The sequence below is a fragment of the Ranitomeya imitator genome, chromosome 3 (assembly GCF_032444005.1).
Source record: "Ranitomeya imitator isolate aRanImi1 chromosome 3, aRanImi1.pri, whole genome shotgun sequence".
NCBI lineage: Eukaryota > Metazoa > Chordata > Amphibia > Anura > Dendrobatidae > Ranitomeya > Ranitomeya imitator.
Window position 1 is genome coordinate 91551081 of NC_091284.1, and position 23622 is coordinate 91574702.

At 43.1% G+C, this 23622-nt stretch overlaps 1 protein-coding gene across 5 annotated transcripts in view; it reads right to left on the reverse strand.

Moving 5' to 3' along the window:
- Window positions 1-23225, reverse strand: part of LOC138672775 (cytospin-B-like) — a 461361-nt gene extending 438136 nt beyond the window's left edge. For 4 of the 5 annotated variants that reach the window (XR_011319773.1, XM_069761119.1, XM_069761123.1 and 1 more), the window contains exon 1: window positions 23168-23225. The gene's annotated coding sequence lies outside the window, so the exon portion shown is untranslated. The remainder of the gene's footprint in view (window positions 1-23167) is intronic. The other variant, XM_069761120.1, reaches the window with a different exon arrangement.
- Window positions 23226-23622: the final 397 nt, after the last annotated feature.

Sequence of the window (23622 nt, forward strand, 5' to 3'; positions counted from 1 at the left end):
AGTTAAAAAGATGAGAGAGGCCTGTAATTGACATCATAGATAGACCACAACTACCGTATGTGAGTCAAAATGAGAAAACAAATCCAGAAAATTGCCTTTTCTGATTTGGCAAGATTTATTTTTGAAATTATGGTGGACAATAAGTATTTGGTCACCTTAAACATGCAAGATTTCGGGCTCTCACAGACATGTAACTTCGTCTTTAAGAGACTCCTGAGTCCTCCACTCATTACCTGTAGTAATGGCACCTGTTTGAACTTATTATCGGCATAAAAGACACCTGTCCACAACCTCAAAGAGTCACACTCCAAACTCTACTATGGTGAAGACCAAAGAGCTGTCCAAGGACACCAGAAACAAAACTGTAGCCCTGCACCAGGCTGGGAAGACTGAATCTGCGATAGGCAAGCAGTTTGGTGTGATGAAATCAACTGTGGGGGCAATAATAAGAAAACGGAAGACATACAAGACCACTGATAATCTCCCTCGATCTGGTGCTCCAAGCAAGATCTCACCTGGTGGGGTCAAAATGATCAAAAGAAAGGAGGTGAGCAAAAAATCCCAGAACCACAAGGGGGACCTAGTGAATGACCTGCATAGAGCTGGGACCACTGTAATAAAGGCTACAATCAGTAACACACTACGCTGACAGACTCAGATCCTGCAGTGCCAGACGTGTCCCCCTGCTTAAGCAAGTACATGCCCGAGCCCGTCTGAAGTTTGCTGGAGAGAATTGGGATTGTCTAGAAGAGTATTGGGAGAATGTCATATGGTCTGATGAAACCAAAGTAGAACTGTTTGGTAGAAATAAAACTCGTCGACTTTGGAGGAGACAGAATGCTGAGTTGCATCCTAAGAACACCATACCTACTGTGCAGCATGGGGATGGCAACATCATGCTTTGGGGCTGTTTCTCTGCAAAGGGACCAGGGCGACTGATCCGGGTACATGAAAGAATTAATGGTGCCATGTAACGTGAGATTTTGAGTGCAAACCTCCTTCCATCAGCAAGGGCATTGAAGATGAAACGTGGATGGTCTTTCAACATGACAATGATCCAAAGCACACCGCCACGGCAACAAAGGAGTGGCTTCGTAAGAAGCATATGAAGGTCCTGGCATGGCCTAGCCAGTCTCCAGATCTCAACACCATAGAAAACCTTTGGAGGGAGTTGAAAGTCTGTGTTGCCCAGCGACAGGCCCAAAACATCACTGCTCTAGAGGAGATCTGCATGGAGGAATGGGCCAACATACCAACAACAGTGTGTGGCAACCTTGTGAAGACTTACAGAAAATGTTTGACCATTTGACAAATGGTTGACCATCATTGCCAACAAAGGATATATAACAAAATATTGAGATGAACTTTTGTTAATGAACAAATACTTAGTTTCCACCATAATTTGCAAAATAAATCTTGCCAAATCAGACAAAGTGATTTTCTGGATTTGTTTCCTCATTTTGTCTCTCATAGTTGTGGTCTACCTATGATGTAAATTACAGGCCTCTCTCATCTTTTTAAGTGGGAGAACTTGCACAATTAGTGGCTGACTAAATATTTTTTCCCCTACTGTATTAATGAAGAGTTAATAAGTATAGCAGGCCTGTGCCCTAGAATCATAAACCTGTAGGAGTGAATGCAACAGTGTCACAAAATAGTGAACCTGTAGCAGTGAACAGAGTGCTTAGTGGTGGTGTGAGCAATTAATAGATGCAGTTTAAGGGGTGATAAGATGCAATGAAAACAGCTCATTAGAATTAAGGGGGCATATACCTTTTGAGGGGCAGTAGAGGAAGCTTCAGAAGAAATAAAGGGGGCATATACCTTTAAGGTCCGCCGGTCCAAGTACAGCGCACAATCCGATGCACTTTTCGGAACTGAGTTTTTCGTGTTACCCTCTGATATACAGCTCTGGCAAACATTAAGAGACCACTGCAAAATGTTCAGTTTGTCTGATTTTCCTCTTTATAGGTATATTTTTGAGTAAAATGTTCATTTATTCTATAACCTTCTGACAACAAGTCTCCGAATTTCCAAGCAATAAATTTTTTGTATTTTTTTTCTGAAAAGGAGAAATGGTCAAAATGAAAAAAAAAAAAAAAGTGCTTTTAGACCTCAAGTAATGCAAAAAAAAACCCAAGTTCATAATCCTTTAAAAACAACAATACTAATGTTTTAACTCCGGAAGAGTTCAGAAATCAATATTTTGTGGAATAACCATGATTTTTAATCACAGCTTTCATGTGTCTTGGCATGCTTTCCACCGGTCTTTCATACTGCTCCTGGTGCAAACATTTAAGCAGTTCTTCTTTGTTTTATGGCTTGTGACTATCCATCATCCTCTTGATTACATTCCAGAGGTTTTCAATGGGATTCAGGTCTGGAGATTGGGCTGCCCATGACACGGTTTTGATGTGGTGGTCTCTTCATTTTTGCCAGAGCTGTATAGGTATTGTTACGTCCAGTTTGTGTTATTCCCAAGCAAACCTGGCCTATGTATAAAAGAATGCTTCAAATTGTACCACACATCCAAGGACTAACATAGTAACATAGTAACATAGTTAGTAAGGCCGAAAAAAGACATTTGTCCATCCAGTTCAGTTCTACTAATTTTTTTTCCTGACTTACATGACTTACATGAGACAACCACCTGATGCTCTCTACACAACTCACTGATGCCAACCTGACGCACTCTACACATCTCACATATGCCAACCTGATGTACTCTACATAACTCACATATGCCTAAACTGATGACTTTGGCTTGTGTCTCTACCAGCTACAGCACACATTTTGGCTGGTCTCTCCCCAGCTTCAACACACTCTACTCTGCTCAACATACAGTAGATTGACACAAGGTGAACCCATTTCCTGGTTCTTAGTCAAAGCTAGCCATTTGCATCTAATAAAGACATGTAGCATGTAGAGCTAGAATTTAACCCAGTCTTCCCTGGCTTTGCTACACAATGGAGACACATGGGTCTGTAGAAGTCCTGAAGACACAAAGCAGTAGGGTATTCATAATGCACAATAGAAAGTTGCCTTTATTTTATATAAAATCAAATTAGTTGCAATGCTATACAAAATATTTAGAAACAACTTTTCAGCAGTTATGCAGTATATAAAGAGTTGAAGGAGCATCATTGTGGAGTATGTTGTTCTCTACTTGGTAGGCAGGTTTTACTACATATTACCAGTCTTTTTTTCAGATAGTTTGAGTATCCATGTAATATTTTTATGTACAGTCACACTGACCAATGCCAATACTGCCAAACGTCCAACTGCAGAACACTAACTTCATCACAAAAAGTACAAAATAATAAAACTTCCCAAGGCAAGCAGAAGTAACATTCCTGCTCGAGTTGGCGCTGTACTAGGTGATGAGGTATCTTTGAATGCTGCATCATTAGCACTGTTCATCGTCTTATGGCAACACGATGCTTTGAACGCACACAGTATAACACTGCCAGTTCCTCAAGCTACGATCTTATAAGCCTTGCGTTGCAGGTCCTCTAAGGTCAAATCACCAGAAAAATAATCAGCTCATGAATGAGACAAGCTAAGCTTCCTGGAGATTTGGACATAGATCCGATGTGTTACTGGCCACAGTAAACATTCTGCACGGGTTCACAAATTAAGGGAAAGCAAGTGTTGTACAATGTAAAATATTTTAATGAAAGATCTAATTCAAAAGAATTATAAAATAAGTTTTAAAAAAGTATCCACAAATCATATAGAAGAGTAAAGTCTATTTAGAGACACATTGGATGTGAGGTAATAATTTTTAAGCAGAATGCCAGTGTCTGCACTAAGCTGATAGAAGAAGCGACGAGGTGTTGGTGCACTGCCCAGGAAAAAGGTGCAATATTCAGCAATTTATAAGTCACCTTTATTGAAAATTCACAGTTAATAGATCACAAACTGGTTTTCAGCTCCGGACAGGTGATGTTAACCACCTAAGAAGGCTCCTGTGTAAAGGATGTATCAGGACTGTCTTGTACCCCTCCCTTCTCAAGTTAGTGCAATGTATAAATGTGAATTGCTATGCATGCTTTACTCTATATATTGTCATGTTCCTATATGTTTTCTTTTGTACAGGTAGGGAAAGTGCAGTGCGTAAGTTAGTCCACTAGATGGGGATACATTAGTACACATGGTAGTGTAAATAGTTAACATAGGAGGGGCCAACTGTAGGATAAGATAGTGAGCATTTGCTGTATTGTTAGAGTGTAGCCTGGGAGCTGAGACAGGCCAGGAGGGCCAGATTGCCCAGGCAGTCCCGTAGGGCCTTAGAGCCCGGGGCAACATAATGGACCATGCAACGTTCTAAGAGGGAAGCCCAGCCGTCCAGGGTCAGCGGGCAAGAAGTGCAGCAGCTACAGCAGCAGAGCAAGAAGCAGTAACAGCAGCGGTGCAAGAAGCAGTGACAGTGGTAGTGAGAGCAGGAGCTACCACAAGAGTCACAGCATGACAGTACCACAGGTCGCTCCGAAAATGTGGCAGCTTGCTACTTGGGCTGATGCCCTTAAGTCTGGTGCGAAACGGACAAGAGAATTCCTAAAGGTAGTCGGGCTGGACAGGGAGAACGATGCGATACCGAGTGGGACGGGACGTCCCGGGAACCCACTGAAAAGCACAGGGAAAGCAAAGGAAATGTGCTGTGTGGAACCTAATGTTGATGCTGTAACTGAAAAGGCAAAGGAAATATGCTGCGTGGAACCTAATGTTGATGCTGCAAAAGACATGGTTGTGCTGAGAGAAGAAACCGTTTTTTTTTTTTTTTTTTTTTTTTTTTTTTAAGTTGAACGTAAACTGTCTATTTGTGCAACAACACATGCAGCAGAATTTCGGCCACTCAGATGGGACCCTGATGGTGCAGATGATCTAGCTGAAGGTACGTTAAAAAGGGGACATTGTTTCCATGTGGCGCGAGGCCACGGTACGGATGAGCAGATACTCTCAGCCATGACTACGGCCCTGGCCCTCCCTCACACCTGTCTGGAGCATAAAACTGGTTTGTGATCTATTAACTGTGACCTTCCAATAAAGGTGACTTATAAATTGCTGAATATTGCACCTTTTTACCAGGCAGTGCACCAACACCTCATCACTTTTTCTATCAACTTGCTAACTTGCTCATTCCCTGAACGGGTTCTGTCCTGGTGCTGTCTCCCGTCTCGAAGTTGAAGTTAGCTCTTCACCCACCACTTTCTATATCACCAACTGAGCGCCATATAAACTCCATCTCTTTAGTCTTTCCATCAAAGCAGAGGGCTCAGTACAGCTTGCATAGTAGCTTCCAAAACACTGGGTCAGTCCTAAGAAGAAAGGTTTTGAAAAACCTTTGTAAGGGTATGGGCACACATCTTTTTCAGGCAGATTCTGCATGAAAAAACACCATAATAACGCCCCCCCAAAAAGATCATAAAGCAGAGCAATGCAAAACCGACACTGCTGTGCACATGTTCAGTCTTTTCTTAGTATTTTTAACTGCCTCAGTGTTTGAGAACTGTAAAGCGGTTAAAAGCAGTAGAATATCCATAATTTGGGGGGCTACCATTAGGAAGCCACTCGCTTCTTATTGTTTAAATCATAGAAACAAGACACAGATAGCAGAGCCGATGCAAAAATGATTGCAAAATTGCCAACGAAGCCGCCTCTGTAACAAGGTTGCTGACTTTTTCCTGAAGCAGCTTCGCCTCGGAAAAAGTAGCTTTCTCTTGGCTCAACTCGCCATCAGTAAATTAAATGCTCAGGTATTATTGCAGCTCGGCTCCCATTAAAGTGAAATGGAGTTAACGAGCAGTGCCAAAATAACAGCCACTAGACATTGTAAGGTGCCACGCTGTTCCAACTCTCTAATCTGTGTACATCAAACTGCAGCGGTATTTGATAACAGCTGACTGGTTAGTGCGGGTACTGTGTGGTGAACCACCACTGATTTGATATCAATGACTATTACCAATTTGCTATCAATATCAAAGTTCTGGCTGACACCTTTAATGGGGAGTACCGCAAACAGTACACATAGCCTCAGATAATGGAGGACTATGACAAACAGAATTGTAAAAACAGAATTTTTGCTTAAAAAATAAATAAAATTATTAATAATTCATATTGCATATTAAAGAGAATCTGTTAGTAGAATCAACACTCCTAAGCTGTCTATATTGGCATACATTTTATAGAAAGTTTAATAAAATGATACCTTGATATCTGTGATCCGATGTCTTTTGCAGAAAAATCCACATTTTTCTTTATATGTAAATGAGCTGTTAAGATCTATGGACCGGACATAGATCTCCCTGGTAATCTGCCTCCAGGGCTTATTTAATTGAAAGGAGGTGTTACCAGTGTGAGACATGTAGATCAGGAGAGCAGACTGTCAGTCATTACATGCCTCACACTGGTAATGCCCCCTTTCATTAAAATAAGCTCTTGAGAGAGATTCTCAGGGAGATCTATATCCGGCCCATAGATCTTAACTTATTTCGGATCACCTTTAGGTGATTCCAGACAGGACAGGCCCTTATATACATCATACAACGTACTTACTTTTTTACTGAGAAGTGACAGTTATATTAGGTTTGATACTGAGCTACGTTTAATCTGTTTGAGTCGTGTTCTGTTTGTGTAAGCTACAGTATATATATGTATGCCTGTATTTTCTTTTCCTTTCACCTTTTTTCCCTTACCATTTACCCTTCACCTCTATTAAATTTATAAAATCAATAAAATTTGTTGGAAAAACAACTTATTTACAAATTAAGAAAAACAGGGATTTATAGTGATTAAAACATTGGATCGCAGATATCAAGGTATCATTTTATTACGATTCCTATGACCTGTTTGCCGATGTAGATGACTTAGGGGGACACTTACTGACAGATTCCTTTTAAACAAGTCTTCTAACAGTAAAACAAAAATAGCCCCCTTTATTTCTATAACGTTATATCCTGTTGTCTTCTGGCTGTCATTATTTATGTGCCAGCACAGATTAGGTGCCATTCTGGCACATGAGTGCTGCTGCTAATCAATAGCCTCTGTAGTTGTTTAGTGCTGTACTTAGTGGTATCACCTTCAGTTGTGTGAAAAAGTGTTTGCCCTCTTCCTGATTTCCTATTCTTTTGCATGTTTGTCACACTTAAACGCTTAAATTTAACTATTAGACAAAGATAACTCAAGTGAACACAAAATGCAGTTTTTAAAAGAAGGTCTTTATTATAAAGGGAAAAAGAAATCCAAACTTACAGGGCCCTGTGTGAAAAGTGGTTGCACCTCCCCCTTTAATACATAAATTAACTGTGGTTTATCACATCTTTGGGAAGCTGAGTTCAAATTCCCTAGTCACACCTAGGCCTGATTACTGCCACACCTGCTTTCAATCAAGAAATCCCTTAAATAGGACCTGCCTGACAAAGTGTAGTAGACCAAAATGTGTTCAACAGCAAGGCATCATGCCACGATCCAAAGAAATTCTGGAACAAATAAGAAACAAAGTAATTGAGATCTGTCTGTCTGGAAAAGGTTACTAAGCCATTTCTATAGCTTTGGGACACCAGCGAACCACAGTGAGAGAAATTATCCACAAATGACAAAAACATGGAACAGTGGTGAACCTTCCCAGAAATAGCAAGCCAACCAAAATTACCTCAAAACCGCAGCGATGACTCATCCAAGAGGACACAAAAGACCCCACAACAACATCCAAAGAACTTCAGGCCTCACTTGCCTCAGTTAAGGTCAGTGTTTGTGAATCCACCATAAGAAAGAGAATGGTCAAAAATGGCCTGCATGGCAGAGTTCCAAGACGAAAACCACTGCTGAGCAATAAGAACATAAAGGCTTGTGTCAGTTTTGCCAGAAAACATCTTGATGGTCCCCAAGAGTTTTAGGAGAATACCCTGTGGACTGACGAGACAAAAGTTAAACTTTTTGGAAGGTGTATGTCCCATTACATCTGGCATAGAAGTTACACGGCATTTCAGAAAAGGAACATCATACCAACAGTAAAATATGGGGATGGTAGTGTGATGGTCTGGGGTTGTTTTGAAGCTTCAAGACCTGGAAGACTTGCTGTGGTAAATGGAACCATGAACTTTTTTTTTTTTTTTAAATAGGTTTTTTATTGAAAAGAAACACGAACATTACATTTTATGCATTTTCCAATATATTACAAAGTTTCTTCATTTTCCAAACCCCCAACAATCCCAACAAACCCCAAACCTCCCCCTCCCATGACAGCTCCTTCCCAATTATACTTTTGTTACCAGTATTGATGGCTCTTTGAGCCGCTTGACTCACTTATGACCGCTTATTCCTCTAGCAATCTCCCCCCTTCACAGGTCTTCATTCGCCCATTTCCCATTCCCACTCATCCCAGCTCGAGCCACGGAGACCACATTTTGTCAAACATTTCTGTTTTCCCACGTCTTTTGTAGACCCCCTTTTCCAGATTGAGACCATGTTTAACATATTTCAGGAATTCACCCCTTGTAGGCGGCTCCTCCTTGATCCAGTTCCTTGCTATCACCTTCCTAGCCATATATAATAGCCTAGCTATTGCTATCTTCTAGGTGTTATCCACTCTAATTTCCTCCACATATCCCAGTAGGCACACCATCGGATCTCTCGGCACTCTGCATTTATACGCCCCTTCCACACGGCTCAGTACCACCAGCCAAAAAGCAACTAGTCTTGGACATGTCCACATCATGTGATATATTCCTGCATTCTCAGTCCTACATCTCGGGCATTCAGAGTCAGCACGTAACCCCGCTCTGTGCAACACTTCCGGTGATTTATAGACTCTGTGCAAGATGTACAGCTGCGATAGTCTATACGGTTCACTCAGTGACACTCGTGAAACCCACTCCAACACCGACTCCCAGGTTTCATTCTCCATTGGGCCTAAATCTCTTTCCCATTTAGCTCTCGCTTTTAGAGGGAAATCCAGCAAATATGCATGCAGTAGGTCCTTATAAAGGGTGGAAATGACTCCCCTTTTGGACCCTTCCCCACACACGTATTCCAGGACTATGTCCTCCTGGATCTCAATACCATCGCCCTTGTTTTGAGGTTTAAAAGCGTGCTTCATCTGAGCATATTGATACTCCCCAGTCGGTCTCAATCCAAACTCCCCCTGCAGCTGCGAAAAGGACACTCGTTGTATCTGAGCAACCAAATGGATTCCTTTGGCCTGCCACTCTGTCAGCACTCCAAGAGCCGCAAACTCAACCAAATTATTATTAAGCCATATCGGTGTAAATTTAGTCAGTCCCGTAACCCCCCGAATCTGTCGCAGTCTAGTCCATAATTTATGTATCAAAAACATAGTTGGATACAATTTCCCCAATACGCCCAAGGAGCCATCCTCCAGACACTGCGCCACCGGTCGTCGGTTTGTCACCCCCTCCATCAAGTGTTGTACCGCACTGGAAGACGCCTCCCGCGCCCAGCCCTTCAAATGCTGACTCTGGGCTGCAAGAAAATATAACTCAGGGTTGGGCAAAGCCAACCCTCCATCTTCCTTGGGTCGCTGAAGCGTCTCCAGGCCAATACGTGGGTACTGCCTCCCCCATATCAGGCTTCTAAAAAGAGCATTATTCTGCCGGAACTTCCCACGTGGAATCCAAACTGGCGCGTTATGTAGGACGTAGAGTATTTTGGGCATCAGAACCATTTTAATAAGATTAACCCTACCCACCACCGATAGGTGTAATTTATTCCACGCATCTACTTTTGCCTTAAGGACGCCCATGAGAGGAGTCAAATTCCTATACAAAAACTCTGTAACTGGCATCGAGATCCATATTCCCAGGTATTTAAAAAGGGATGCTACCTTAAGCCGCCCCTCTCCCAATGGCTCACTTCCACTCTCCTCCACCCCAAAGAGGACTGATTTATCCCAATTTATCCTCAGTCCCAACAAGGCTCCAAATTTTTCAATGATCTCGATGGCCCCTTTCAAGGCGTCGTCCGGGTCCGCCAGGAACAGTAAGATGTCGTCTGCATATAACGCAATCTTCTCCTCTACACTCCCATATCTGAACCCAGGGACCTCATCCGACTGTCGGATCTTGGCGGCCAGTGGCTCCACAGCTAGGGCAAACCGAAGAGGCGACAGTGGGCAACCCTGCCTCGTACCTCTGGCCAACTTTATAGGCTGAGAAAGTTCCCCATTCACTCTGATTCTAGCTGTTGGTAATGAATATAGCAGTTGAATCCACGACACAAATTGCGGTCCAATACCCATACACTTCAGCACCCGCCAGAGATATCCCCACTCCACACTGTCAAACGCCTTATGGGCATCCAAGGATGCAATGACCCGTCGGCCACAGTTGTCAGACTTCAGTTGCAGATTCATATACAGCCTCCGCAGATTAACCGCTGTAGACCTGTCAGGCATAAAACCGGACTAATCCAGATGTACAAGGTTAATAATGACACTGGACAGATGGGAAGCCAACACCCTGGCCAAGAGCTTGACATCGATGGTTAACAGAGAGATTGGGCGATATGACTCAGGTTTCCCCAGATCCTTGTCCTCCTTTGGAATAACCACTATAATAGCCTCCCTCATAGATGCTGGGAGATACCCTTGGCATCCAGCCTCCTCCAGTACTAACTTTAATCTGGGAATCAACACTTCCCCCAAGCTTTTATAGATTTCGGCTGGTAACCCATCAACTCCAGGTGCCTTCCCAATGGCCATAGACTTCAGCGCCCGACTCAGTTCCTCCTCGGTGATAGGGGCATCGAGGCTCACCCTATCCTCCTCACTCAATTTCGGGAGACCCAGACTCTCCAGGAAAGTCTCCGTATCTCCGACTGACTCATTGACCCTGGAGGAATATAAGTCCGCGTAAAAGTCCGCAAAGACCTTTATAATTTCAGGTGTTTCAGATATCCTGCTCCCCCCATCTGAAACCAACGAATGTACATACGAGGTACTACGCTGAGCAGAAGCTACCACCGATGGCATGTGTCCCACTGTTTCTCCCTCCTGAAAATAAGTCACCCTTTGAAACTCCCGCTTCCTTTCAGCTTTTCCCAGCAGAATCTTTTCCATATGAGTTTGCGCTGTTCTCAACCTTTTCTCTGCCTCGGAGGTCCCCAACACTACCATCTCGTCCTCTGCAGCCTTCAGCTCCTCCACCGCCACTCTCTCTGCCTCCCTTGTCTTCCGCTTACACCTACTGTGTCTAAATAGTAGCCCTCTCAGGTACGCTTTCATTGCATCCCAAACTGTTAGAGCATCTGTACTCCCATCATTTAAAGCAAAGAATTCCGTCACCTCCTTCCCTATACCCTCCAAGTCAATACTCTGTAACCAGTTAGGATGGATCTTCCATTCTCTCCCGCTTGCGGTCCGTGTCCCCAACAACCTGACCTCCAGCTCAATTGGACTGTGATCCGAAAGGGCCCTCGGCAGATAACGCACCTCCCCCACCATTGTGTCTAACAGGCGGTTACCCAGCGCCATATCAATTCTGGATAGCGTAGCATGAGCCGGCGAGTAGCACGAGTACCCTCTCTCTCCAACATGTCTAACTCTCCATAGATCAATCATGCCTATTTCACGCACATAGGTACCAAATGTTGTAGTGTGCCCCTCCGACCTGTTCTTGGTGTTCTTATTTTTATCCCAAAAGTCGTCACAAATATTGTTCAAATCCCCAATAATTAAAAGTGGTAGCGGTCCCCATCGTTCCACCTTCTCCAACACCTCCCTGATCTTCTTACTTGAATATGGAGGTGGAATATACATTGCCGCAACACACACTCTCACTCCATACAATATACATTGTATCACCACATACTGACCCTCAGCATCCACGCATACCTTCACCTCTTCATACTGCACTCCCACTGGCACCAACACTGACACACCCCTTGAGTACGTCGAAAAGGTAGAATGATACCCTTTCTGAATCCAACGTCTATTCAGTACGTCCACTTTCTCCCGTATCAAGTGCGTCTCTAGCAAACATATCATAGAGGCCCGTTGATCCTTCGCATACTGCAAGCTCGCAGCTCGCCTAGACTTATCCGCCAGACCTCTCACATTCCAACTCAATATCTTAAAGCGGTCCCCTATTATGTGACTCATCATCTTCAGTTATGTCATTACTCCCAGTTCTGAGCTGTCTAACTTCCCTCCCATCCCTTACCCCTCCCCCACCCCCCCAATACTATACATTCTGCCTCTTATCAAGAGTGGGGCACCATCACCCATTGCGAACACTCTTTCTTATTAACGTAACCTTCTCCTTCCGCCTCCCGCTACCGTTTATAATAGAATTCGGCGCAGTTCTTAGAAGAAGAAAATATTTCAACATGTATTAACTTACAACTGCAAGAAACTAAATAAACTTTAGTACGCTGCACACCCTTCCTCCCTCATACTTCTCCGCCGTATCAGCACTCCCAGTGCGTTCCCTGAGTAATGCCCAGCTCCACCCTCAAACCTTCACATCTCAATTACCAATGTACTGTCAGTCAATCTCTTTTTCCCCTTTTTAAAGAAAGTAAAATACCTCTCGACCAACCCACCCCGCATTTTCAATCTCCTTTCCCTTTAAGCCTTTTAGCGTTAAGATCTATCCACTGGGTAGCGTCCTCCGGCGTCTGGAAAAAATGAATCTTATCCAACGCTACCACTCTCAGTCGTGCCGGAAACATCATGGAGTATTGCACTCCCAGTTCCCTCAGCCGTCTCTTGATACCCGTGAACATCATCCGTTGTTTCTGTACCAGGGCGGAGTAGTCAGGGTAGATAGCGATTCTTTGACCTCCAATTGTCAGATCCGTCATGTCTCTAGCCTTCCTCAGGATAATGTCTCTGTCTCTGTAGTTTAGGATTTTGGCAAGCATGGTACGGGGACTTGCTCCAGGGACAGGTGGTTTCGGTGGGACCCTGTGGGCTCTTTCTACCGCAAATACTTTTGTCAGTGCTGCATCACCAAAAGTCTCAAGGAGCCAGCTTTCAATATACTCCGTGAGATTCCTCCCCTCAGTTTTTTCAGGGACACCCACTATACGAATGTTATTTCTTCTGGACCTATTTTCCAGATCCTCATTTTTTGCAGCTAGCTCCGATATTGCTTGAGTAAACTTCCTCTCCGCTTTCTGCAGCTGCACTATATGATCTTCTGCCGTGCTCACCCTTTCCTCCACAGCCCCTACACGTTTGTCAATCTTTTGCAGGGCTGCATTTATCTGGGCTGTATCCCCCTTGACCTCCTGTAGCTGCTGGGTCAGGGATTGTTTGCATGATGACACCAGTGCAAAAACATCTCTAAGGGTGGGCTCTGCTCCTGGCTCCTTATCTTCAGATCCCCCTACTACCACCGCCATGTCACCATCCCTGCTCCCCTGTTGTACCTCCTGCTCCTCTGCTGGGCTTTCCTTCTCTCCTTCTGGGTCTGTGTCTGCTCCGGCGTCCTCCTCTGCTTTTCCTGCGCTCCCTGCGGCCTCCACTCTAGCAAACTGCTGGAGCTTTGTCGCCGCCGCCATTCTCTTCTGGCATGCCGCGTTGTCCTTCTCCGCCTTCTCCCTGGCGTCGGCGCCATCTTGGCCGGTCCCAGCCTCGCCGGCTCCTGCGTCTCTTTGCCTCCTCCTGGTCATATTTGCTGACCTCGGGGCCGCCGCTGTTCACCGCCGCACTCCCGGGACTCTCCTGCAGCCGGTAAGTGCCGTGAATCGCTGCTCAGCTGCGGCTTATGAGGATAATTACAGTGTTAGTAGCGGGAGCGCTCTGCCGCGCGTCCGCTCACATGGCCACGCCCTGGAACCATGAACTCTACCTAAAAATCCTAAACGAGAACGTCCGACCATCCATTCGTGACCTCAAGCTGAAGCACATTTGGGTTATGCAGCAAGACAATGATCCAAAACACACCAGCAAGTCCACCTCTGAATGGCTTAAGAAAAACAAAATTAAGACTTTGGAGTGGCCTAGTCAAAGTCCTGACCTTATTCCGATTGAGATGTTGTGGCATGACCTTAAAAAGGGGGTTCATGCTCAGAAACCCTCCAATGTGGCTGAATTACAACAATTCTGCAAAGATGAGTGGGCCAAAATTCCTTCAGAGTGCGGTAAAACACGCATTGCCAGTTATTGCAGTTGTTGCTGCTAATGGTGGCCAACTAGTTATTAGGTTTAGGGGGCAATCACTTTTTCACACAGGGCCCTGTAGTTTTGGATTTCTTTTTCCCTTCATAATAAACACATTAATTTAAAAACTGTATTTTGAGTTTACTTGTGTTATCTTTGTCTAATATTTACATTTGTTTGATGATCTGAAACATTTAAGTGAAAAACATGCAAAAGAATAGGAAATCAGGAAGGGGGCAAACACTTTTTCATACGACTGTATGCAGTGAGCGATTTAATAGGTGAGTAATATGCATTTTGTTTATTACACTTTGTGCTGCAAGTTGTTTTTTTTTTTCATCTTGGAAAAACCCTACAGTTTATGACTCAGGGCACATTGACACTCACAGCTGATAATACAGATCAAATATTGATGCCAAATACTAAGCTTTTTTCTGCTTAGTTACTGCATCATTTATTTTGTTAGTTTTGTTGTTTTTGTATTGTATTAGGATTTCTTCTATACTGTGTTCTATTCTATTCAGTTTAGTTTTTTTTATATACGAGTATATATATTTGCTCCATTTCAATTGAAAAACTATTGCTTGATTTTCTAATGTTGCAGAAATATGCGTGATAAAAAAAATAATATATACAGGTCCTTCTCAAAAAATTAGCATATAGTGTTAAATTTCATTATTTACCATAATGTAATGATTACAATTAAACTTTCATATATTATAGATTCATTATCCACCAACTGAAATTTGTCAGGTCTTTTATTGTTTTAATACTGATGATTTTGGCATACAACTCCTGATAACCCAAAAAACCTGTCTCAATAAATTAGCATATTTCACCCATCCAATCAAATAAAAGTGTTTTTTAATAACAAACAAAAAAACCATCAAATAATAATGTTCAGTTATGCACTCAATACTTGGTCGGGAATCCTTTGGCAGAAATGACTGCTTCAATGCGGCGTGGCATGGAGGCAATCAGCCTGTGACACTGCTGAGATGTTATGGAGGCCCAGGATGCTTCAATAGCGGCCTTAAGCTCATCCAGAGTGTTGGGTCTTGCGTCTCTCAACTTCCTCTTCACAATATCCCACAGATTCTCTATGGGGTTCAGGTCAGGAGAGTTGGCAGGCCAATTGAGCACAGTAATACCATGGTCAGTAAACCATTTACCAGTGGTTTTGGCACTGTGAGCAGGTGCCAGGTCGTGCTGAAAAATGAAATCTTCATCTCCATAAAGCATTTCAGCCGATGGAAGCATGAAGTGCTCCAAAATCTCCTGATAGCTAGCTGCATTGACCCTGCCCTTGATGAAACACAGTGGACCAACACCAGCAGCTGACATGGCACCCCACACCATCACTGACTGTGGGTACTTGACACTGGACTTCAGGCATTTTGGCATTTCCTTCTCCCCAGTCTTCCTCCAGACTCTGGCACCTTGATTTCCGAATGACATGCAAAATTTGCTTTCATCAGAAAAAAGTACTTGGGACCACTTAGCAACAGTCCAGTGCTGCTTCTCTGTAGCTCAAAAGTGGCTTTACCTGGGGAATGCGGCACCTGTAGCCCATTTCCTGCACACGCCTGTGCACGGTGGCTCTGGATGTTTCCACACCAGACTCAGTCCACTGCTTCCTCAGGTTCCCCAAGGTCTGGAATCGGTCCTTCTCCACAATCTTCCTCAGGGTCCGGTCTCCTCTTCTCGTTGTACAGCGTTTTCTGCCACATTGTTTCCTTCCAACAGACTTACCATTGAGGTGCCTTGATACAGCACTCTGGGAACAGCCTATTTGTTGAGAAATTTCTTTCTGGGTCTTACCCTCTTGCTTGAGGGTGTCAATGATGGCCTTCTTGACATCTGTCAGGTCGCTAGTCTTACCCATGATGGGGGTTTTGAGTAATGAACCAGGCAGGGAGTTTATAAAAGCCTCAGGTATCTTTTGCATGTGTTTAGAGTTAATTAGTTGATTCAGAAGATTAGGGTAATAGGTCATTTAGAGAACCTTTTCTTGATATGCTAATTTATTGAGACAGGTTTTTTGGGTTATCAGGAGTTGTATGCCAAAATCATCAGTATTAAAACAATAAAAGACCTGACAAATTTCAGTTGGTGGATAATGAATCTATAATATATGAAAGTTTAATTGTAATCATTACATTATGGTAAATAATGAAATTTAACACTATAGGCTAATTTTTTGAGAAGGACCTGTACATACATTGAACATTGAAGATACGGTAAGTTTTTAAACTCAGCACACTGACGTCTATGGGCTAAAAACAGTACTTATACAGATCCATTGGACCTTGGTGTAAAAATGATACCAATACAAATCCACTTGGACATACAGTAGTAGTGCAGGGCGGACGGCCGTATACTCTCTCATCCATCAGAATCGGGCTGATTATGCTCAAACTATACTAATCCCGATCTGATGAGAGTGTGTACAGTGTGATCCGATTTTCTCACATGAGGAGGAGATCGAGAAGAAAAAAACTCCATTGTGTCAGTCTGTGGAAATTGGACTGCACTCAAATGACATCCGAGTGCAGTACCATGATTTCCATACACTCATTGACTTGCATGGCCGAGTGCGATCTTAATATTGTGTCAAACTCTGACATGCGATTTTTTTTTTTCTTGAACAGATAGTCTAAAGAAGAAATCAGATGTGCACGGCCCCATAATCTAACATTGGTCTGGGTGAGATCCAATGTTTTGTAGGATTACACTCGGATCGAAAATACAGTCAGCTGCACTCGCCCTTTAAAACAGAAAAAAACCAGTATGTGCATTGAAAGAAAAGACAACGTAAACCAGACGTGTGCTGCAGAGAACAATATCGGTCACATTCAATGCGCACAGAGCGATCTATTACAGGTCGTTCTCTGCACTCGGCCTGTTAAACAGGCTATGAAACTAAACAAAGCCGAAACGTACCCTGGAACCCTAATTATACTGTTGCATCTTCATTTTCACAAAATATATGCGCCCTGCCTGTTCACACTGCACTTTCTATCATTTCCACTGGCCACGTCAGAAACACATGAAAGTGACTCATCAATGTCATAAGGAGGTCACTGACTCCAGATTGTGGTTGTGGTCTCCAGCCAGTGCTGGGAGTATAATTTTAGAAAGGCAACATGTAAGTATTCTATACAGAAGGAATATAATGTACGATTTTGTTTGTTTTTAAGAAATAACTGTTAATTCTAAACAGATACATTGTTCCTTCTCAAAACAATATTCTGCATGGAGCATACAAGTCTTTTTTTTTTTTTCCACCTGAATTACTAAAGACCACCAAAACTGTCAATGCTGGAATCACAGAGATAATAAAAAAAAAAAAAAAAATATCGGTGAATACCCCCCATTTTATTACTTTATAATCGCCCCCACAAGTTAAAATATTTTCAGAAGTTGCACAAACCCCTTAGGCTACTTTCACACTAGCGTCGTTTTCAATATGTTGCAATGCGTCGTTTAGGGGAAAAAACGCATCCTGCAAAGTTGTCTGCAGGATACGTTTTTGCCCCATAGACTAACATTAGCGACGCATTGACACACGTCGCAACCATCGTGCGACCGTTGCGTTGTGTTGTGAAGGACCGCCACAAAACGTTACATGTAACGTTTTTTGCTGCGCTGTGTCCGCCATTTCCGACCGCGCATGCGCGGCCGGAACTCCGCCCCCGCCCCTCACAATGGGGCAGCGGATGCGTGGAAAAATAGCATCCGCTGCCCCCGTTGTGCGGCGCTTTCACTGCTTGTGTCGGTGCGCTGCAACGTCGCATAGCGACGTGCAGTGCACGACGCAAGTGTGAAAGTAGCCCTTGTTTTCTTGCAGGAGCAATTTCTTTTTGTACAATTTTTGGGTACATCCAGTCATTGACGAAAGTGTTGGCACCCTTGAAATTGTTCCTGACAATGAAGTATTTCTCCCAAAAATTATTGCAATTACACACGTTTTGTTATACACATGACTGTATATGTTAGTGATTCATTTTATTTATAGTCTGCCGAAATATGAAAAAAAAAAAAAAAAAGACATAACACTTAATAAAGTTATTGATATACTACAATTATGATTTTATAGGGCCTAAGTCCCCTATATGAATATATCAATTGTATAATTTTAGTTTGGGGGGGGTGACAGACTCCCTTTATATCAAAAGTATTGTTTATTTTGTGTGAGCTTTTTTTTACTTTATTTTTTTGTAAATTAGACAAACAGATATTCCAAAACAAACTGCATACTGTTATGAGAAGTTCAAGGGGATCACTAGGTGACGTGAATCCTCTAAGCCCAAGGTTCAGGTGGGTACATGGGCCACAGGCACCAGTGCAGCAGGCTGGTGAGTGGAGGGACTGGAATCCGTAGGTGGAGGAAGTCAGAAAACCATAGGCAAGCAGGTGGAGTGCGGAAACCGGAGGCAGGCAGAGGATGTCAAGAAACCGCAGGCAAGCGGGTAGAGTGTAGGAAACCACAGGAAGGTGGAGGACATCAGGAAACTGCAGGGAGGTGCAGGAACCCGCAGGCAGGTGGAGAACACCAGGAAAACTGCGGACAAGCAGAGGACACCAGGAAACCACAGGCAAGAAGGTAGAATGCAATGCTGGAAACCGCAGACAGGTGGCAGATAACACTCCAAAGTAAGAAAGTCAACAACCAAGGAAGCAGCAAGATGTTCTGAAAACCACAGTAGGACACAGAGAAAAGGTCCAGAATATGCGGAGACAGGTAGCGAGCAGAACTCTGGAGACAAAAGAAGTCTCAGACAAGTAGGAAGAAGAACGAGAAGCGGTTTGGTCTATAGGAGATGTCCTGCTGCCCGCAGCCAGGCTGCTGTGAACACACAAACTGCAAGTCTAGTCTCAGGTTCAGTACCAAGGCCGGGGTGTCTTAGAAGCCCTTAAATAGGCCCAGGCAGTTCATTACATGGAAGCAGGCTAGGCCACCTGCAAAGCCCAATTTAGAGCACAAGAAAGTTCAACGGACCGGTGCCTTTGAAATAGAATCAGTTCATCTATGCACCCAAGCACAAATTCAGGGATTTTGTAGGATTAAAGTTTGGTGTATGAGTAACAAATGGGGTAATAATGATCATTTTCATATGTAGGTTGAAACCTAGTTGTTAACTTAAACAGAAACAGCTGTGTAGGAGGCTTAAAACTGGGTGAGGAACAGTGAAAAACTTCAACAATGGTGAGGAAGTGAAGACTGTTTCACGTCAAGGGTCATACACCATGGTAAATCTGAGCACTGCAACAAGACACAAGGTAGTTGTATTGCATCAGCAAGGTCTCTACCAGGTAAAAATGGCAAACCTAGAAATTACTCTTCAAAGTAAATTACAAAAAAATAAACAAAATCTCACATATAAATATATCCAAGTTGTATTGATTATAAACAATTATAAATGCAGAACTACTAAAGAAGAAGTAATAAAAAACACTCCATAAAATCCAGAAGGAAAGGGCAAGTGCTATCAGTGGTAAATCACACAAAGGCTCAGTACAATTGATAAAATGTGCAATAGAACAATCAAGCAGTAAAACTACGGCACTTTACATCTAAATGTAAAAATATATAATAAAGGAATCCCAACACATGATTATAAAGTGCACTAACATAAAAAGCATGGTATAGAGCCTACCCAAAATACCTACTCAAAGGGAAGAGTTCATAACAAAATACTCCACTCCAAAAGCACCCATACCCACCAAAAATCATAATAAATGGCCCAGAGACAGACCACATTGCCCAGCACCCCGACAAGCGTTTCACATATAGCTTCATCAGGGATTTGAAGAGCAGTACACTAATGAGTGTCTGCAGTAAAGGAGAAACAGGGTGGGATTACTTGCAAGTTTGAGGCTGTATTACTGCAAATTGTATTGGGGATTTGGTCAGGATTAACTGTGTCCTCAATGCTGAGAAAACAGATACTTATCCATCATGCAACACCGCCAGGGAGGCATCCGATTGTCTTCAAATTTATTCTGCAGCAGGATAACCACCCCAAAGTATACAGCCAGCGTCAACAAGGATATGGCTAGAAGATTTGTGGCTAGATCTCCAAGATGTTTGGAACAACATCCCGTCAAAAAACTACATTCAAGTGTATCTAGAAGAATTAATGTGGTTTTGAAGGCGAAGGGCGGTCACACCAAATATCGATATTTTCCTGAGAAGATTTTAAATCTGTAGAAATTGGAAATTTATGCTGTGGATTGTCACAGCCGATTACTCTTGTAACGTACAGGGTGAAATCTACAACATTCTATCACAGAATTTGTTGAGGATTTTGTTCTGTAGTGTACAGAAGCCCAATACTATTAAAGAGCAGTATAGTTGGGGGCCATGATGGAGATTTTGCATTGGGGTCCATAAGCTTCCAGTTACACCCCTGGTTCATGGAGTAATTGCTTGATCTGGAAGACTGCTGGAAATATAGGGGGCTTTGTGCTATGATGGGGATAAGAATAACTGAATTATGATCTTTCTCATTTCTGGCATGGTATAAGGTATAAGCACATCTCACATCAACGATAATGTATTTTTAAAAGTCCATAGTTTCTAAAATAAAATTCACTTATCTTGGAAGAACTGTGTTTTCAGCTTGGAAAGAAATCTTATCATGGTGAAGGAGTGGGAGGATTGTTCACTGGCATAAATTGCTCCATTCTCAGCTCTGCTTGGGATCATACAGATAAAATACCTCCAACACACTGCAAGAATCGACGCCGGTAAATCTGGAACTGCGACGTGTTGTTGTCACGGCTTGCTGGGTTCTGACACATAAACCTCAATTGTGCTCCACATATTGAGTTCTTTTAAACAGTTATCCCTTATGCATAAAAAAACCAATGCAAAAAAAATGGCCTAAATTCACACATAAAACTATACCTGGTGTCCATGTTGTAATAATTCTGCCATAATAAATGCAACAGATTTACCAAAATAGTACACCGCACCATGACACACTTTTCATATGGCCCCTTGATGGTTCTCATGTGTCCCAAGTCACACAACCCCTTTTTATTTGTCATCACTACAAGGCACTGAAACCCCAATAACCCCACATTGATGACAAAGCAGCTCAGGCTCCATGTATATCAAGTACACGTTCTATCATTTTGTGGATCAAAATTGCTTATTCAAGTCAATGGGTAATGAAAAAAGACCGAGACAGGAAACTGATGCCAGCCATGTTGAATCCTAGTGCTGCCCTCTTTTTACTGTCTATTGGGTAAGAGAAGTTGGCAAGCTTTTTTTTACATACTAATAAAACAAATGCCAACCTGTAAGAAACACATTGGACAAAAAAAAAAAAAAAAAATCAATCACATCCATGGGGCATGATGACTGCAGATACTGAGCCTGGACTTGGTTAGTAAACGCCTCACCTGTCTAGTCCGGGTTCATTTGCAAACAGCGAGCGGCAGTATCTAAGTTCGTTTAGTGCAAATAGGTCTATTAGTAATTATTAGTGATGAGCGAATATACTCGTTACTCAATATTTCCCGAGAACGCTCGGGTGACCTCAGAGTATTTTTTAGTGCTCGGAGATTTAGTTTTCATTGCCGCAGCTGAATGATTTACATCTGTTAGCCAGCTTCACTACATGTGGGGATTCCCTAGCAACCAGGCAACCCCCACATGTACTTATGCTGGATAACAGATGTAAATCATTCAGCTGCGGCAATGAAAACTAAATCTCCGAGCACTAAAAATACTCGGAGGACCCACGAGCGTGCTCGAGAAATCTCGAGTAACGAGTATATCGCTCATCACTAGTAATTAGCATCACAAACAGAATAAAGGTCTGAAAGCTCATGGGGCAATTTATGAGTTCGGGGACTTGATAGTTTCCCATAATTACAGGAATTGGAGACATAGCACTGGATTGGCATAGAGAAGCTGAGCAAGAGCAAAAGTGGAGCGCACTACGCCCCTTCACCACTGTCACTATGCCATTCTTTGAAAGCCTGGTGCTTGTTAATTCTCTTACCCAAACATATCTGTGCAGAAAAACAATGGGGCAATAGAATTTTGGAACTTTTATTGACCCCATAACAGAAGCCCTACCTTCCTCTATGGTATGTACAACCCGTGCCTATTGGCTTAGTATCAGTCCGGCCATTCCAGGAACAAACATAAAGAGTAGATCATCCATAGCATCACTTGTGCAGGTAATAATAGAGGGGCCCCAGTGATTATATGGGATCTGTTTGAGTTCTCTTTTTTTTTTTTTTTTTTTTTTTTTTTTTTAGAATGGGAAAAAAAGTTTTTCCAAAAAGCGCACACCAACCATAATAACCAATGGTGCCCCTCTGTTTTCATAACTGAAACAATGGATCACATATTCCACACGTTCCGAAAAGGGAACATCCGAGCGGACATGTGAACAGAGACAGATAATTCTAGGTACTATTTAATGAGTAGGAATAAATATAGCTCATAGATTTCAAAAAAATCATTTATGGGGACTTTCTGGGAAAAGTGTAACTTTTTTTTTACATAATGTAAAATCCATTTGTGCCTTTTTTGTAGCATTTTATCATCTTTTTTGCATTGTAGAAAGTGTTGTAGCTGCCTCTGCGTAACACCGTGACGGTGTACATGTAGCGTACACACATAGCGCACACGTATGGCGGTTCCTAGCACAGCCCTCGCCCTATATACTTACACGTATAGCAGTACCCTACATAGCACGCACTGCTATCCGCTGTATACCGAGAGCATTGCACTGCAGCAGATCGGTGCACCCAGTCCATGCAGATGAGGACAGATCAATAGTCTGCTACAGAGCAGGCAGGACTGGGATTTCAGCCTGTGGATTATTTCTACATAGGTACAATAATGCAAGCAGAGCTGGACATACCCTCCAGGACACATGCTGTAATCATTCACAGTAGTCAAGATTAATATGTGGAGGAAATCTTAGCCCTCCACTCCATGACTGCCCCCATAATAACCAGTGTTTATCACTGGCTGGTCTCAGCCAACTCCTGCACCCACTAATTGCTGCCTCTTACCTCGCTCTCTCAGCCACGATCTCTTCTGCAGCTGACACAGGTACCAGTTGTAACACTCACATACCGCCACTAGAGGGCATCAAATCCATATCCGAAGCCTCCTCCCCCTCTCTCGCCTCCGCACTCTGCTGGGCCCCGCAGCATCCTGGGAAATGTAGTTTTATTGACCTTAATATAACAAACCAGACACAATCCAGAACTACATATCCCAAGGTAGGAGACAACTAGCTTATTTTTGGGGACTGTTGTCTTTGCTATGACGACGACCTGCGCCCCCACATGTCCTTGCAGAGCTACAATGCAGGTTTAACTCGTTCATGGAGCCTCCTTGTGTGTGAGGTGCAGCAGCTGCGGAGATGAATGCAGCTCTGTGCAAAGGCAGAAATAAGCTGCTGTGACTGGCACCAGGAGTGACAGTATGGAGGGACATGGGTGCTGGGGACAGACTGCAGTGG